Raw genomic sequence first — 16,358 nt, 5'->3', positions numbered from 1 at the left:
CTTCTAACAGTAAATTCCTTTCTGATGAAACACTGACTGCAAAGTTCCAATGGCAGTATATTCAACCCTAAATATTCCCAAATTATATCAAAATGGGAGAAAGTTAGAGAAATTTAATCCTTACTCTTAATGCTAACATGAGGCTAGAATAGTTCAGTTTCTTGAAAGATACTACACATATCAAGCAGTTTTGCAGAGAATTTTTTTGCTAAATAGAGGAACCTTAAAGCTGTTCATAATCCTAAACCTCTTGTCCTGGCAGCTCCAAAAACTCCCAAACCATAACATGTATCACCAGTAAACATACCTTGGTCATCAAAAGGTTAATTTTCTTCTCATGACTGAGAAGGAAATAGATGGGAAAAAATCCAAAGATGGGCTACCTTTTCTATATAATATGTTAATGGCATTATTTTATTTTTTCAGCAAGGAACAAGGATGCCCACAAAGACAGACTTTTGGGAATATTTAGCATTTATATAGGTCTTTCCATGAGAGATTACCTCAGACTGTTTAGGACATAAAAACCCAGAATCTAAAGCTGCTCACTTATGAAGTTCAGGCAAGCCCAGGCTCACCAGCAGAGTGGTTACTTTAAAGGACTTTGAGTGACACATCAGACAGCTTGTAAAAAACCCTTCCTTTCATACATTGGTGCTAGCAGTAAGGTTCACCATTTTCTGCTCAGAGCCTGCATATTCAGGAAACACAGAAGTGAAATTCAGCCAGGCACACACAACTCCCAGAGCTGAAAGCATGGTCTGTCAGCCAAATGACACAAAACACTAACACACAAGTTTTAAGGTCTGGTCTTACTCAGCAAAATATTTGCATGCTTTTGGACACATCTCCAAATGACAGCATTTCCTAAATGCTATCCTCAAGAAGTGAAGCCTCACTTGGCCTAAAGATGCAAATAAGCTACTAACCTGAATTCTCAGAAGTATATGGGATTTCTAATTAATATTTTGTTTAAAGCCCCAGCTAGAGATTATCTGCATTTCAGGAACCTCAATAACTTCACAAATTCTGTCCAAGGAGTTTAATTTGCTTCTGAAAAGAGGCGCTTTAATGATTATAAATATACAATTGACAGTAATAGAACCTCAGCATGTAATCCAGCACCTGTTGGGCCAGAAAGCAAATCTGACACTAAAATGAGCAGCTCTTTGCTGGTTGTATGGAAATGTTCAGATCATACCAGGTGACCCTGTGCAAAGATAAAAGGACCAACGGAGTTCTTGTACGCATTATTTTCTGATTGCAAGAAAAAAACCAAAATACACAGATGTGAGAAAATTAACCCGCAAAATTATCAAATAATCATGATTTGTGGGATGTGGTTGCTGTTTTTTAAGATTTCCTTTAATAACAAATATTGATAGTGTAGGATGGTGCGATATATAATTTCATGCTATGCACCCTGAAATATCCTGAGATTATTCAGTTCATTTTTCTGAAAACTACGATGTATATATAAGTTACTTAATTAAATACAGGAAGTTATCTTCTAGCAACCCTCTTCCACATTCTGAACATGAAAGAGTACACTAGAATATTGATAGCCCATGCAATATTTTAATGTTGGAAAACATATTAGTTTTCGCTAATGACAGGGAGTCATCAAGAAAAAGAAAAAATAAAAGAATGAATACATGAACTAATTTTGATTCTCTTTTGTACTGTCACGTGGTGAGCAAATAAGAGCCTCACGTATGTGAAAGCAGCATTTGGTCTCTCTTGCAGGGAGATCACTTACCCCGAGCTGGGATGGGCTCTGTGCTGTGACCTTTGGAAGCCGCCCCCGCTGCCCCGCAGTTAACACGTTCTGAAGACCCTCCTTTGTCTCTGTGCCTCTGCTCACACACTAGCAGCGGCCTCTGCTACACTGGAATTAATTAAACAAACTGCTCCGAGCTTTAATCTTTTATACAGCAGCCAGTGCAACAGAAACTATCTCATGAGTCACATAGTTGTACACATCCACTACTAAATACATGTATGAATGTGATCTACATGCCAATTGATATTTTCACCCTGTTCCATGATAGCTGCTTCCTAAACCAATCAACCAGGAGTAAAAAAAATAATAGCAAGAGAGATTTGTTGTCTTATATTGAATTTCAATGATCCTGATAAAACCCACAACCATGCAGAAAACAAGTCTGTCAGTACACAAAAATTTCAAAATCACCAGTAGAAAACTACCAGTAGTTTTCTAGACTTCTAGATCTAGTAGTTTTCTAGACTTCTTCATCTAGACTTCACCAGATCAGGGTTAAAATGCCACTAAGTGATGTTCCCCACACCACAACCTGGGCAGGGAATGCGAGATGGTATCAGATGAAATCTAGCATTTTTATACGGTTTTCCAAAACACCTGAAACCCCTCAGGTGAGCACATAATTGTCATCTTGGCCCTTCAGTGTGCTCTCCCTCCATGGCACCAGCTCTTTGGGACTCTACAAACAGCAAAACTCACAGGAGCACCTGATGCAAGGTGGCAGCTGCAACAGATAACACCTCGTTATTGGTTTATACACTCCAGCCTTGCAGCAAACATCTCCAGTTCTCAGTTCAGGCCAAACCCTTCCTTCCTTCCTTCCTAAAGTAAGAGGTTAGTGTCCAGGTCAGCTCTGGTACCCCGGGCTATGAGATTTTACATGAGTTGGGGGAGCATGAAAAGCATTGTTAGCGAGTCTCCTCTCTGCTACCGCAGGGAAGGTGCTTATTATTACCAGAGAAATTAGAATATTTAAGCCCACTACTTAAAATGCAACTACTTCAAAAAGACAAGCTACAACTGAAGTTTTCAGCAGTGGCTTTCAGAACCCCACCCTCAGCAAAGCAGAAAGAAAAGAAATGGAAACTCAGCACTTCTCACAAAATAGGGCTGTGTAAAACCCCCAGGCCAAAAATACTCTTCAGAGATCCTCAGAGAACATAAAAGATCAAAACTTCAACCTCAGCCCTGTGTATCTGAATTGCTAATAGATGCTTAGTACTGTCTCCATCTGCAGCACCACACAACGAGGATTAGAGGTAATCATGTTTTTAGGAAAGGGAGTGTTTCACATTGCCAGAAGCATCTTCAAGACTCAGATTCAGAATTATGATGTAGCATTTTCTGTCTTGCCCTGAACAAGGTTTTCAATGACCAGTTTATGAACAGCTGCACCAATACTGCACTCCTCTTATGTGCTAAAGAACACTGGGACATTGCAAAACTACAAAGGCTTGTCCTGTCCATTTAACCAGCATGTCACATGGAGACAAAGCATAATGCAGCTCTGTGAAAAGTCCACCCACAAACTTCATTTCACACTATAAGAATGAGGCACTTGAGTTCTCTGTCTTCTTTCTCTCACAGGAGTTCACATGACAGCAACTTAAATATTTTGGAGACTTAAGAATACAGCCTTTCAAAAAGTTACCTGCTTAAAAAAAGTAGTCATAAAAGATATTTTGGTATTTCTTTCTTGTTCAAAACCCTTGTATTCAGTTTGTTTTAAAATGTAGATCAGTACTGAAAAATAAAATGAAGTAGTTGTCATTGAAGAGAAAAGCTGTATCATCTTATTAAAACTTAACTCTATAGAATTAGAGTCCACAAGCACTTTGAAGGGAATTTAAATGCTATCACTAGAAATATATTTCTTTTCATTAATGAAACATAGTGTCTTAAATTGCAAGCTAAAGTTTAAAAAACACTGCAGTATTTATTATCAAATAGGAGACCTTTATTTTATCAATTAAACCCATAACAAAACCCCCATTATACTGACACAGCAGTACCAAAAAGGACAACCCCCCTTCCTGCACGCACACTCATGCACACATACAAACACACACTCCTTTTACCCAAACCTGGCAGAAAAGTCCCACAGCTCCAAAGGGAGAGGCCAAAGGAGCAACAAATCCAAATATCTACTGTTAGAAAAAGATATCCCTCAGCAAAGCTGTATTTGGAAGACAGTGTCATGATGTTAACATGCTGTGTTCATGGAACTACACAACCAGTGTAAAAAGAAATTAAAAGTGAAGATTTTAAACTATTATTTTAGAACTCTATTTTCCCTAGCAGAGATGTAGGAAATAGTGAGAACTGTAGTAAAGAGATCAAATATTCCTGGAAGAAGATCTTTATATAAACAAACAAATCGTTCCTATTTGGTTTTATACAGATTTTATAAGCCCCAAAATAACCCTTTTAAGCATTTAATTTCATAACTAATTAATTTTCTGCAGTGGGGAACTACAACAAACTTGGAACCATTTTCTTAAATGAAGAGACAGCTGTTGGCTCAGATTTCCCAACACTGCTCATCCTCAGCCTCAGGATTCAATGACAAACTTTTCCATTGATGTCCCCATGCAGCAGTTTCAGCGAGGCCAACCACCCGCACTTACCTTGAAAAAATGGAAAATATCCTTCTGCCAGGCAAAGGGAGGCCAACAGCTTTAGGGCAATACCAGCAATTAGTCCAGTCCTATAACACACACTTGCCATAAACTCAAGGTGCTGGCAGGGTGGATTCAAGGACACAGATTAGGAACTTTTGCCTAAATGCACTTCTTCTGGTTGTTACTCCAACAACAGTTACACCCAGAAATGTCTTTAGCTATGCAAAATTAGCACAAAATGTAGCATTTCCAGTAACAGTATGAAGAATACTGACATCAGTTGTGGTCCTGCTAAGTCAGCTGTACAGATCTAAGGGCCCTGCTTTGGTCACTTAGTTTAAGCACAGGCACTGCTCCTTTGATTGTACAAGGATATTTGCCAGATGAAAAACTGCAGGAGTCAACAGACATTCATGTTGATTTGGCACAGCCTGGTTTTTGCTAGTGGGGGTCTGCAGGGGTAGCTTCTGTGAGAAGCTGCTAGAAGGTCCCACCATGTCTGACAGAGCCAAGACAGGGCCCTTGATTCCAAACTAGAGCAGTCTGTCCTTAAAAGATTACACCCCATGGACAAGTGACCCATGCCACACCAGTTTTGGGAGGACTGCTTGCCTATGGGAGAGACCCCATGGGATAGGAGAAAAAAACTCCTCTCCCGGAGTGATTGAAAAAAGATCTCGAGTGAAAACTGACCAAAACCCCCCAGCCTGTCAATGGGAAGGAGGGAGGGGCTGGGGGGAAAGCGGTGTTTTAAAGGCTTCTTTTACTTCTCATTGTCCTCCTCTGACTCTGTTAACAATAAATTTACTTTATACCTTTAAATTTGAACCTGTTTTGCCCTTAGAATGCTTTTCTCCCAGTCCTTAACTCATGAGCCCTTCATTAATTTTTTTCTCTCTCCTCTGCTCAACTGTAGCAGGAGAGGGTAAGTGAACAATTTTCATGGGTGTCTAACATTTGGTCAGTATCAAACCACAGCAGTATGCCAGTCCTCATAGTCAGGATAAAGAACCATTTAAATGCCAGGACTAAATGAGGTCTTTAAGACCCATCTCTATGATATGCAGGTGAGCACAATGAAGTTACAGTAACAAACCTTGCACAGATGCAGCTGGAGCAGGGTATGGCCATTGGAGACAGCTGAAAGCTGCAGACAGCCAGATGGGAGATCCACCAGACAGGGTAATCCCACCCTCAAGGAGAAAAAAAAAAAAGGGGGGGGAACTTTGGCATTACCAGGTGCAGCTTTAAGCAGGTGCCAGTCTTCCTCAGCTGAAGTAATTTAACAGAACTTCAGGAATGAAAAACAGCTTACCCAGGTACTTCTGAAAAATTTAACTAGAAAACTGATGGCAACAGGATAAATGACAGCTCTGTTGCCTTCTTAGGAATTGTTTTGGAAATCAAACCAGTGTAAAAAAATCAACAAATTGATCACCACTGAGCTATTTTCCTCATGACTACATGACCTACACAATTCAAGGAGGGAAAGTGTTTCTCTGCAACCAGACTGCTGAGAAACTACCCTGCAAATAAGAACACTCTCTCTCTTCATTGCAACTGGTCTTGACACTGACTTTATCATGTTAATTAGCCAAATTTAATCCCAGTGTTTGCTTGAATCAAAGCAGCAAAAACATATGAGCATCAGCTATCAGGTAAGTCCATGAAGCAAAAATGCTTTGATGGTCAGTGGTACTCCCTGTATCAGTTACCTTCTGTTTTGGAAAAAAAAAAGGAACCTCTAAGGAAAGAAAAAACACCACTGAATCATTTGACAGAACATATTTCTCAAATACAGCAAGCTCTAGTAAAATCACAGCCAAAGAAAACTGGCAGAGGATTTGGCTGTAGCAAAGACACTTGTCTAAGTATGAAGTTTCCCATACTGTGAGTTCTGAGATACTGGGCATCACTGTACCCCTATTTATGAAGGGTTTTGAAGCAGGGGAGCAGAAGAAATGAGAGCAGCATATAAATGGGAGCCAACATGCTTACAAGGACTATATGCTGCATATTAGTGTCTGCAGAAGATGTATGGAAGCAGACTGAATGGGTACACAGGAACATCTGCCAAGCCAAGCACAGAAATAACAGAAAAATATAAAAATCCAATTTTGAATTGTGTGTTTTTATAAGCACTTTGGTGATAGAGGCCCCAAAGACAGGAAGAATTTGTGTCTCTTTGTAAACATGATTTTGGTGCCTTTGGAAGACACTGGAGTGGTCCAAAAAGCTTGGGGAGGGCTTTCACCTATCTTATTTTATGTCTGTCTTTCTCACATACACACTCAGTCTCATACTGCTTTACAGCCAGTTGCTTATGTGCCATGTTCATATCAGCTATGTAATAGAACAGGACTGCTCCAAACAGAGAAGGAACATGCATGAAGATACAGGGAACGGGGGGAAGGGGTTGCAGGGAAGGGGCATGAAATACTCTGTGCAGGCTTGCCTCATCTCCTGGGCTGCACTTTCTCCCAGAAGCTGGAGACCTGCCTTTTCTTCCTACAGCTCAGGGTGCTGAACTTCCAGCAGCAATATGGCATGAGGCTGCTGTTTGCCAGAACACCACTGCCCCACCTCCTTTCCTGAGGCAAGATATGCCTTTGCTACTGACTAATTGATTCCTAAGAGCATGAGAGCTGAACAATATATACATTTACACAAACTAGACTATACAGTGTGTGAAAGCAAAGCTTTGGTTCAGAGGCAGCAGCCTCTGAAGGAACCAGATGGGCCCACGAAGAGGTGGAAACTACCAGCTCACAGAGAATTCAGCATCATGGTGTGCATCTCTGACACATCTTAAGTTCACAAAAAAATTCTCTCAAGGTAACAAGCGTTTCTGAAAGTAAAACCATCAACAGCACAGCAATGGGCAAGAAATTTGATTGTAACCTGTAAATCAAACATCAAAGGTCTTACAAGGCCAGTGATGGCAGGTGGACACTTAATATAAATGTGATATTGTATGCCTAATATAGACAGCTCTCTTAATCTCTTCTTTCACATGTATAAGTAACTCACACTGCATGTAAAGGTCATATATCTAGCAAACAATTCATTTAAAATCAGTTATGAACAGCTTAAAATGTATTTTAATTGTATTTTTCTACAGGTCAGATAATGCAAAGAAGAACAGATAAAAAGGATACAAAAGCTTACCCAGGTGATAATTTGAGTATCCTACTGATAGCTTACATATCATAATGGTATTTATAAGGAAAAAAAACCAGAATGTAAGTGAGAAAGGATAAGTAAAGTGACAGAATCAAGATTAAAACTCAGGAAATTCCCATTAAGGCAGTTCATCCCAAGTTTATCATTGTAGAAAACAGCATAAGAGAGTTTATACTTGGGTATACAGTATACAACTATATCAAACAATTATAGCATAAAAGTATAACATTCTCTTTCCAGTACAGATGTGTTAAGCCATTGGCTTTGGCTCCAGATCTGATTTTCACTCCCACCAGACTCTGGGAAAGGCCACATCCTCTGTTTTGAACATGTCATTTCAGGACATAAAATGAGAACTAGTTATGAAATTCACTTTCCAAAACCTGCAGTACCCAGCATAAGAGGAATTCTGAATTTACAACACTACCTCTATTCTATAGCTTGTCAGGCAAGCTTGACTTCAAAAGTTGAAGGTCAGGCCCGGGCAAGCAGGTCCTTGTGATGTACGTGTGACAGTGCCTGGTGTCACATGTAGCCTTATGCCTTAGACAGGTCACACTTTCAAAAACTGCTTGCATTTTCCCTCCATCCCCAGAGAGCACATTAAATGCACACACACCATGGCAAATTCAGCTTAGCAATAGAAACTAATAAAACATGAAAAGTTATTTTTACTGGTAAGCCCCTAACAGGAAAATTACCATCTTCCCCCAGCCTTCTTAATGCCATGCTGGTGTACACATATATAAGATAGTTTAGAACAGTGTAAAAGGAAATGTTTGCTTTTTATTTGTTGTTTATTTGTGTTTGTGACCTACATTACAGGACTGGTAATTTGAACAATCTAAGAGGTTCTCCCTTTGGAGAGGGAAGAGCAAGATGTGCTAAATACAGTGTACATTTACTATCTGCACAGGGGTTTCTCACACCTTGTCACATCTTCCTTCTCATTTGACACTGTCTCTATGATCTCAGGTTGTTGGAGTAGGTAAGAGCCACATCAAACAGCTCCTGTAATTATTGACATGTTTATGCATCCCAAGAAACTACTATTCCCCCAGATTTCCAAGAACATTCCTGAAAAGTTTAGTCTGAAAAACAGATAATATATTTTAAACAAAAAGAAAAATGTTTGTTGCCTCCTTGCAGCCTAAACACTTGGAGATTTTGCATTCTTGCCCAATAGTCTCCCTCAAGGGCAAATGGCTTTGACATGCATCTGACAGTGGAAGCAGGTGGTTTCTACCTTCTGCTCTGACACCTCAGCCTTGTGCAAGTGCAGGGTCAATGTCTCCTGGCAAATAGCTGTGCTTGGGCCTGCTGATGGAAAGTTGTTCCCTGGCTGGTGCTTGGTCCCTGGCAGCCTGAGGAATGACTCCATGATGCCATGTCCTGGTCCAAATGCCTTCAGAATTGGTGCAGATATGTGGCACAGCAAAACAACGTTGTGTTTGTCCCACCTCACAAACTGTGAGCAACTGAACTATTCAAGTTACTCCTTCTAACCTTCAGAGCAATCCATCAGATCAGAAACTTATGGATGGAAAGGTTTTTTGTCCAGGGAAGAGAACTGGAAAGAAACATTGGAGCCAGAAAGGCATTTCCCCCTAGGCCAAGCTTACTTTTTTCCTTTTTATTGCTAAATACTACCACTGCAGTGACCTAGCACATTTCTGTGGCCCTAGTTTAGTGGCTTTTGATCTTTTACACTAATGGTGTCTATTTTATAAGAGGGTGATAGAAAGTTTCATCCCTTTGGAAAAGAAGGAAGAAGCTCGATGGACTTTTGTGGACCAGTCAGAACTACATGCACTTGGCAAATTTGTTGGCCTAAGATGACACATAATTATATCATTTTAAATTAATTTTAAAAATGTTATACTCAAGTAGAAAATGTACTTTCATAGAACAGTCTCAGATACTACAGGGAAAGAAAGACAAGTATACAAGGAAGGAGAAAGATATAGAACCTGAAAAGCCACTTGAGTAAATTTACTCACAGGATCAGTCACACAAACCAGTTCCTGAACTGCCTATTTGTGGATCACATGCATACTACTTGGGAAACACAGATAGCAGCTAAAATATTCTTCCCCAAAACTGGTCAAGATCTTTGTCTGCTGGATGAGGTTTAAGCTTGTGCTGAGTTCTTAAAAATTACAGTGATTATTTTCAACAAAAGAATTATATGAAGAGCAAAAATAAAAGGCAGAAGGAAGCTCCTAGATACCTGTAATTCCAGATGCAAAATAATTGTCTTTTAGAAAGGATTCATATTACAAAACCAGCTTTATTTGCTTTGCTATTACAGCGTTTTATATTTCGTTTTTTTTCACTCACCTTTTGAAGAAAGAAAAAGTAAATGAAAACAAAAAGCTGATAGTGAAATACATTATGAAATATGAAGAATCATGGGACCAACTGACCACTCCAGTGATTAGGAAAACTGTAAACTATTTAAAGAGAGCAGTTTTCACTGCTCTTCATTAGAGTCTGATTACCTCAGCCATTAACATTTGGCTCTTATTATGATGATTGTGAAATACTGTTCACACTAATGGACAAAAGAAAGTTGACATGGCTATCTTGATTAACTCATCAATAATAATTTGGAATAATTTTTCTTCATTCACTGGATGAATCACTCACATGTGCTTTAATAATGCACATTGTTGTATAGTAAATTAGCGTGAAGATTACCCACCTCTGGGAGCTACACTGTACTTCAAAGCATTGCTCAAAAGATATCTCAAATTTGAATTTTACATTAAAAAAAGGAAAAAAAAAAGAGGAAAGATCAGAAACAATTACTTCTTTTTAACTGTTCAGTACATCAAGACATACAGCCCTCGAGTAATGTAACTGAGCTCAACCTTTAAGCCACCAGATACTCAATATGTAAAAAACACACTCCCCACCTATTTGCATTCTTTTTCAGAGACTAAAGCAAAACTCTTGTTCTTCATAAGACAAATATAAACTTGAATAATGAACAGACTAAAATGAAGTAATCCTTACCTAAATAGAATATAACTGAAGTCCACCAGGCTCTTTGTGGATCCAGCCTTGCAAACCTCCACTCACATGAGGTTTCATAGGCAATGTGACTGTGAACTCAAACCCTGCTCCTGGAAGTCAGTCCTATCTCCATGTAAAAAGCCCTGAGAAGTCAGCCTCTTGCTGAGGATTGCCTGTGCAGGACAGGAGGTGAGGCACTCCTGGCTCTCAGCCATGCCATGGTCCCCATGGCAGGTGACCCACCTCAGCTCTTTGCAGCAGCAATTTTCACGTGCCTCAAACAGGTAACTCTGAAAATGCAGTGACACACAGCTCCTTGCAAAAGCCAACATCAATAGTCCAGATGATTCTCAACATTCTCAATTCTCAGTTCCCTTCTCACTGTATCTTATCCCATTTCTTCTCCCAGAATCACCACTTCATTTCTGAAAGCACATCAAGCAGTTGTCTTACCTCTTTGCTACCTGTTGTAATTGGACCTGCAGAGCTCTGAGGAAAGGTAACCTGCTTCTTTCACCTTCTGGGCTGTACCCCCCACCTGCCAGCAGCAACCACCCTGAGTCAGGTGTTAACAATCCTGTGCCACAGCCAGTGGCAGAGGGTCAGAAAGAAGGTAAGACAGGTAGGTGTATATATAGCAGCTTCCTAAGCCAGGCAGGGCATCTTTGCACTTAGTAGATGGATTTTCTTCCACCGATTTTTCTAATTGCTTTTAGAACACGTAATTCTGTAACAATCTACAGCATCCCATGGTGGTGACCTCCAGAGTTTAACTGCACACTGTGGAAAGAAGTTACTTTTGCTTGTTTTCAGTCTACGGCCTGAGGGGTTTTTTTAATGGCTCCTGGGAGTTGTATAGGGGACAAGGAACAGTAATTCCCAATTCAATTTTTTCATGGATTTTACAGCTTTCTATAATCCCTTCCTCAATTCCCTCTCTTCTGTGCAGAGAAGTGCTAGCCATTCAACTGAACTCATGGTTAACTGCAATGATCAAATTGTTTTTCTATCTTGTTTCCTGCTCTTTTCCTAATTTTATGTGGGTTTTGCCTGCTACTGAGCACTGATTAAATGTGTTCAAGAGCTGTGATAATGCCATCATGACAGTAAGCAGTTCAGAACCCATTCCTGTGCATGCAGCATCAGGTGTTTTCCCTGTGTACCTTAATTTAATTTAATCTGTACTGAATGTCATCCACCTTTTTAATTTCCTAGACATTCTATAGGATGAAACTGCTCTATATATCTTTTAAAACCTTAATTCTTTCAATATCTTTAGTTAACTGCCCTAATAATGTCACATCAGTGAATACTCTCACTACACCACCACTCACCTTACAAGTGATTATGAAGATGTAGATCAGCCAAGGACTAGCACTCATTTCCAAAGGACTCTCCTGTGATGTCTCTTCATTGAGCAACCTAATAATTTATTCTTACTCCTTGTTTTCTACCTTTAATTAACTCCTTTATCCACATGAAGTACTTCCATCTTTTACAGTTCAGCTTCTTTAGGAAGCTTTGGGGAGGGACCACACTAAAAGTCTAAAACTGGGTAAGAGAAGAAAGGAGCAAACCACTTCCATTTCTCTTCTCCCATTTTCCTTCTTTCAGACGTGCATCTTGGTTATAATCTGCCACAAAAACAATCTTTTTGAAGACTGTTATATTTTGTCCTTTTGTAAATGGTCATTCTTAAATAGCAAGGTTCCCAGGGCCCGTTGGCAACAAAATCACCTAACATAATTTCATTAATTCACCAGTTGCAAAACTGTTTCACAGGATGGAAGTTACTACTGGGAATGGAGAAGGAGAATAACATTTGTTTGACAGTAAAGATTAATTGGAAAATGAACTGCATAATGGATGCTTGTGGAGGAATAACTAACATAATGGAATATTTGGGGTATTTTCCTCTTTATGTACAGTAAATAATCTATATCAATCCCCCGCTCACAGAGATGAGCATAAACCCTACATAAATATTCAAATACTTTTTATAGTTACAACGGGAAGCCCATCTTCCTGTTGTTTCCAGCTGAAATAGTGCTTACGTGCTCTTTTCTCCCCGAGCTTTCTGTGGCAGGATTTCAGCAGGCCGAATGTGCTGCAGGGCCAGGGGGGCAGCTGTTCATCTGGTGCACATTCCCAGCACCGCGGCTCCAGCAGGAACATTCGCACCTCCAGCCAACGCCATGGGCAGCGGGGCTGCCAGCAGGATCTGGGAGATTTCCGCTCCCTCGTACACCTATCGTATGACAACGCTTGGTTTGGCATTTCAGGAGGCACAATTCAACCTCTCTGGAGTGTGTTCTCAAAGCTCAAAAAGAATATAAACAAAGGAAATGACATGTGGTTTTATGATCATTGCTATAAAACATTTTATCAGCTGAGGGACGGCATTTCAAGCTGCAATATATATTCATATAAATAATTCTGAGTTAACTGCGCAATTCTCTCAATTTTATTAGATTTTATTTGTTCTAGATGCTTAACTATTGCAGGCCAGTCCACTTCGTGTTGGGATCTTGCCTAGAAGCTGGACATTGAGCCTAGAGAGACAAAAATACTTTTTTTACTGCCATCAACCTCTAAGATTTGCAGAATGAGAAATTTCATTCTTTCTTTTTTTTCTGAAGTCTGAGGAGACAGGTACATTGAAAAGTCATTACAGAGGGAAGGGGAGAAAAAATAGTGAAATTAAGACTTAGATGTGTAATTAGGGGTTCTGATTAAAAAAAAAATCACCAAAATCACAAACCAAAGGCACTGAAATGCTTACACTCAGTTAAAATTTCCCATCAAAATCTGTATCCTTTACACAAGGAAAATACAATTTTGAACAAAATTCTATTTTCCCTTTGGATATCATTTTGACTGAAAAACTTTCGTGAATTTTACTGAGCCAGAAAGCAGACACCAGTCACTGTGTGTGTTTCCCTTTTCATCATTTTGGAAGAAATATTTATTGGACAGCATGAGGACTATTTCTATATAAAATAATTATTTCTATTTCTATATTTCTATTTTAATAATCTAGTATTTTATTATAGATAAATAATCCTCTTGCAGTTCAAAGCCTTCCAGGGACTCAGCTAAATGCACTTCCTTTTCTTCACAAATAAGCACATTTGCAAATCTTCTCTGGGACAATTTTTTTGTACATACATTTATGTTTCATTGTTCTCTTGTTCCCAGAAAGTAACTGCCCATAATTAACAAGCCTTGTACTTTTTTATCCATATCATACTTCTATTAAAAATTCCAGTATCATATAGTTAACAATACTTAGTGAACCAATTGTTTTCCTTCGTTATTTTATTTGAGAAACCAAAAGTTGTACTTGCCATCATCACGAGAGTCAAAATTGCTCCAGCAGGGAGAACACATAAGTATAAACTTTGAGAACAGTGAGACTGTAAGAATGAATAAAGACAACCAACATTATTTGCCTGCTCCAACCCACAAAAATGGTCTATTACATACAGTAGAAGCTATTTATATACTGATGCACATGATACACATTAATGAGCTCTCTTGGGGGTTTATGATCATAAAAGATATTGCTAGAAACAATGAAAATAACCGAGGGGAAAATTATCCTTGAAGTAAAATATGAATAAATGATTTATTTTTTTCAGTATATTGATTGAGATGTTCCCATTTGTGACAAATTCAGTGCCATTTACAATGTATAATTTGGTTGAGAGTAAGAGGTGAGAGGATTAAGTACCCTCAGCTCTCCCATAATGTGGCTGCACTGTTGAACCACTGCCACAAAAAGTCAGCTCATGAAGTCTATCTGGACAAAACCAGTTAAACTCTTTCCAAAAAGATCTTATTTTCAAAAAGCACACCACTATAGGAAGGATAGAATATAGTTTAGATGCTACTATTTGGCTCTCAATATCTAAAAAATCCTCACCAGTCTGACAAAAACATATGACAATATTCTTCTATATATTATAGATGCATGTGTGCATGTGTGTAAAATAATTTCATTTGATCATGTTTAAAAATTGAGGGGACTAGGATCCGTGGCTTTTCTTTCATTTTGAAGCATGCCACTCCTTCACTATTCCAGTATCCTTCAGACACAAACCACATGTGACCAGATCAGTTCAGATTTCATCTGAGTGAAGTCTTGGGCTCTGCATTATAGGAAATATCCAAACACCAAAAATAGCTGCTTGAACCAGAATGAATCACAGCACCAAACCCCATTCCCCAAACGGCTTCAGTGACAGGAGGTCTGAGGAGAAGCATCTAATAGATGGATCCGAGTGCATATTTGATTTGTGTAAAAATAGGATGCCATGTCACCTGCAGCTATATGTTAATATATCACATTGAGAGGGCTGTGCTATTATCAACAGGCTAGAGCTCACTGAACAATACCAGGCATATTAACAGCATTAATCAATTAACAAAACCATCAAAAACAAACCCAAGAACTTTTGAAATTGCTCAGTATGTACAGGTTCTCTGAGATAAGACAGAGTATACTTTATTTTTTGTATTTAATGTAATAATAACTTTCTATTTTTTAAGTTAGTCTCTGCTGCCTGTAGTCAGCTTGCTTTGTTGATCTCTTTTTCCCTGGTACCTTATTTCTATGTTTTTAAGTGGTTTTCTTTTAAATCAGGCCTTAAAAATATTCCACAGTATTATCTTCAATCAGAAACATAACGTTATTTTTCAAATAAAACCTTGGCAAATTAGATACTCTTTATGGACAACACATCAACTTAATTGGCATGTTTTTAAAATTAACCTACCTTTCACTGAAAAAATGTAAAACCTCTGCTTGCATACAAAGTCCAGCTGACAATAATCATTACAATAGCGTGAAGGCATATTCACATTGTTTTGAGATGCAATAAGTAGAATTTGAGTAAAGAAAAATAATCATAAAAGGAAAACGTTAATGTTATAAAGTATCCAAGACAAAAACATTACTCAGCCATTGTTTTTGTGTCAGCTCCTGAGGCTGCAGGCACCGACTGGTCCCAGCATGGAGGCACCACTCCTGGCCCTGGGGTGTCCCCACTCCCCCACCAAGCACAGAACTGGGTGCAGTAGAAGTGGATGCACCCCATGCTGACAGGCTGATGGAGATCCCAACAGCCAGGATGACTTCTGGCTACAGCTCCTGGAGGATCCTGCCTCGGGAGAGAAAGAGAAGATGCCTGCTGCTCCAAAGAGGGAAGGTCCCTTGCATCCCCAGTGTCCCTGGCTCCTGCCTTTTGCTGGCTGCTTCTCCTCCGTGCTGGCCCTGGGATGGCAAGGGAGGGGAAGCACCAGAAGGGTGAGAGGTCCTGTGATAGCTGCCCCATGCCACCATCTCTGCCACTTCCTTATGTTTCATGAAAAACAAACTGCAGGCAACCTTGTCAACTTTATCTGAAGGACACACATGAGCTCTAAAAGAGCAATTCAAGTCTTTTCTACAGCACTGTTCTGAGTAAGTCTCGATGAAGTTTTGTTACTCTCAAGGCCTATTTATTGATTTTTATTAATTTGTGTACTACAAGAAACTACAGTAGCAAAAGACTAAAACTGCTGGGGTATAGCACAAGTCAATTATTAACTGGCAAAACATGAATACTATGAGTGACAAGTGTTTTATAGACAGGCTTTCTGATAATGCAAAATACAAAGAAGGCCCAAGACTAGAACTGCCAAAGAAGGCTCCTTCTGCATGTGACTCAGGCAACTCCTGCAAGAACAGTCTTACTGATTGTCAAGACCTG

General features: G+C 39.3%; 1 protein-coding gene across 3 annotated transcripts in view; it reads right to left on the bottom strand.

Annotated features, from left to right (window-relative positions):
- LOC135306315 (uncharacterized) overlaps positions 1 to 16,358 on the bottom strand; it is a 79,263-nt gene that overhangs the window by 18,212 nt on the left and 44,693 nt on the right. The window lies entirely within an intron of this gene.

This window comes from Passer domesticus, chromosome 8 (genome assembly GCF_036417665.1).
Source record: "Passer domesticus isolate bPasDom1 chromosome 8, bPasDom1.hap1, whole genome shotgun sequence".
Lineage (NCBI taxonomy): Eukaryota > Metazoa > Chordata > Aves > Passeriformes > Passeridae > Passer > Passer domesticus.
Note: the sequence above shows the minus strand (reverse complement) of the source record. Positions and strands in the feature narration are given on the sequence as shown.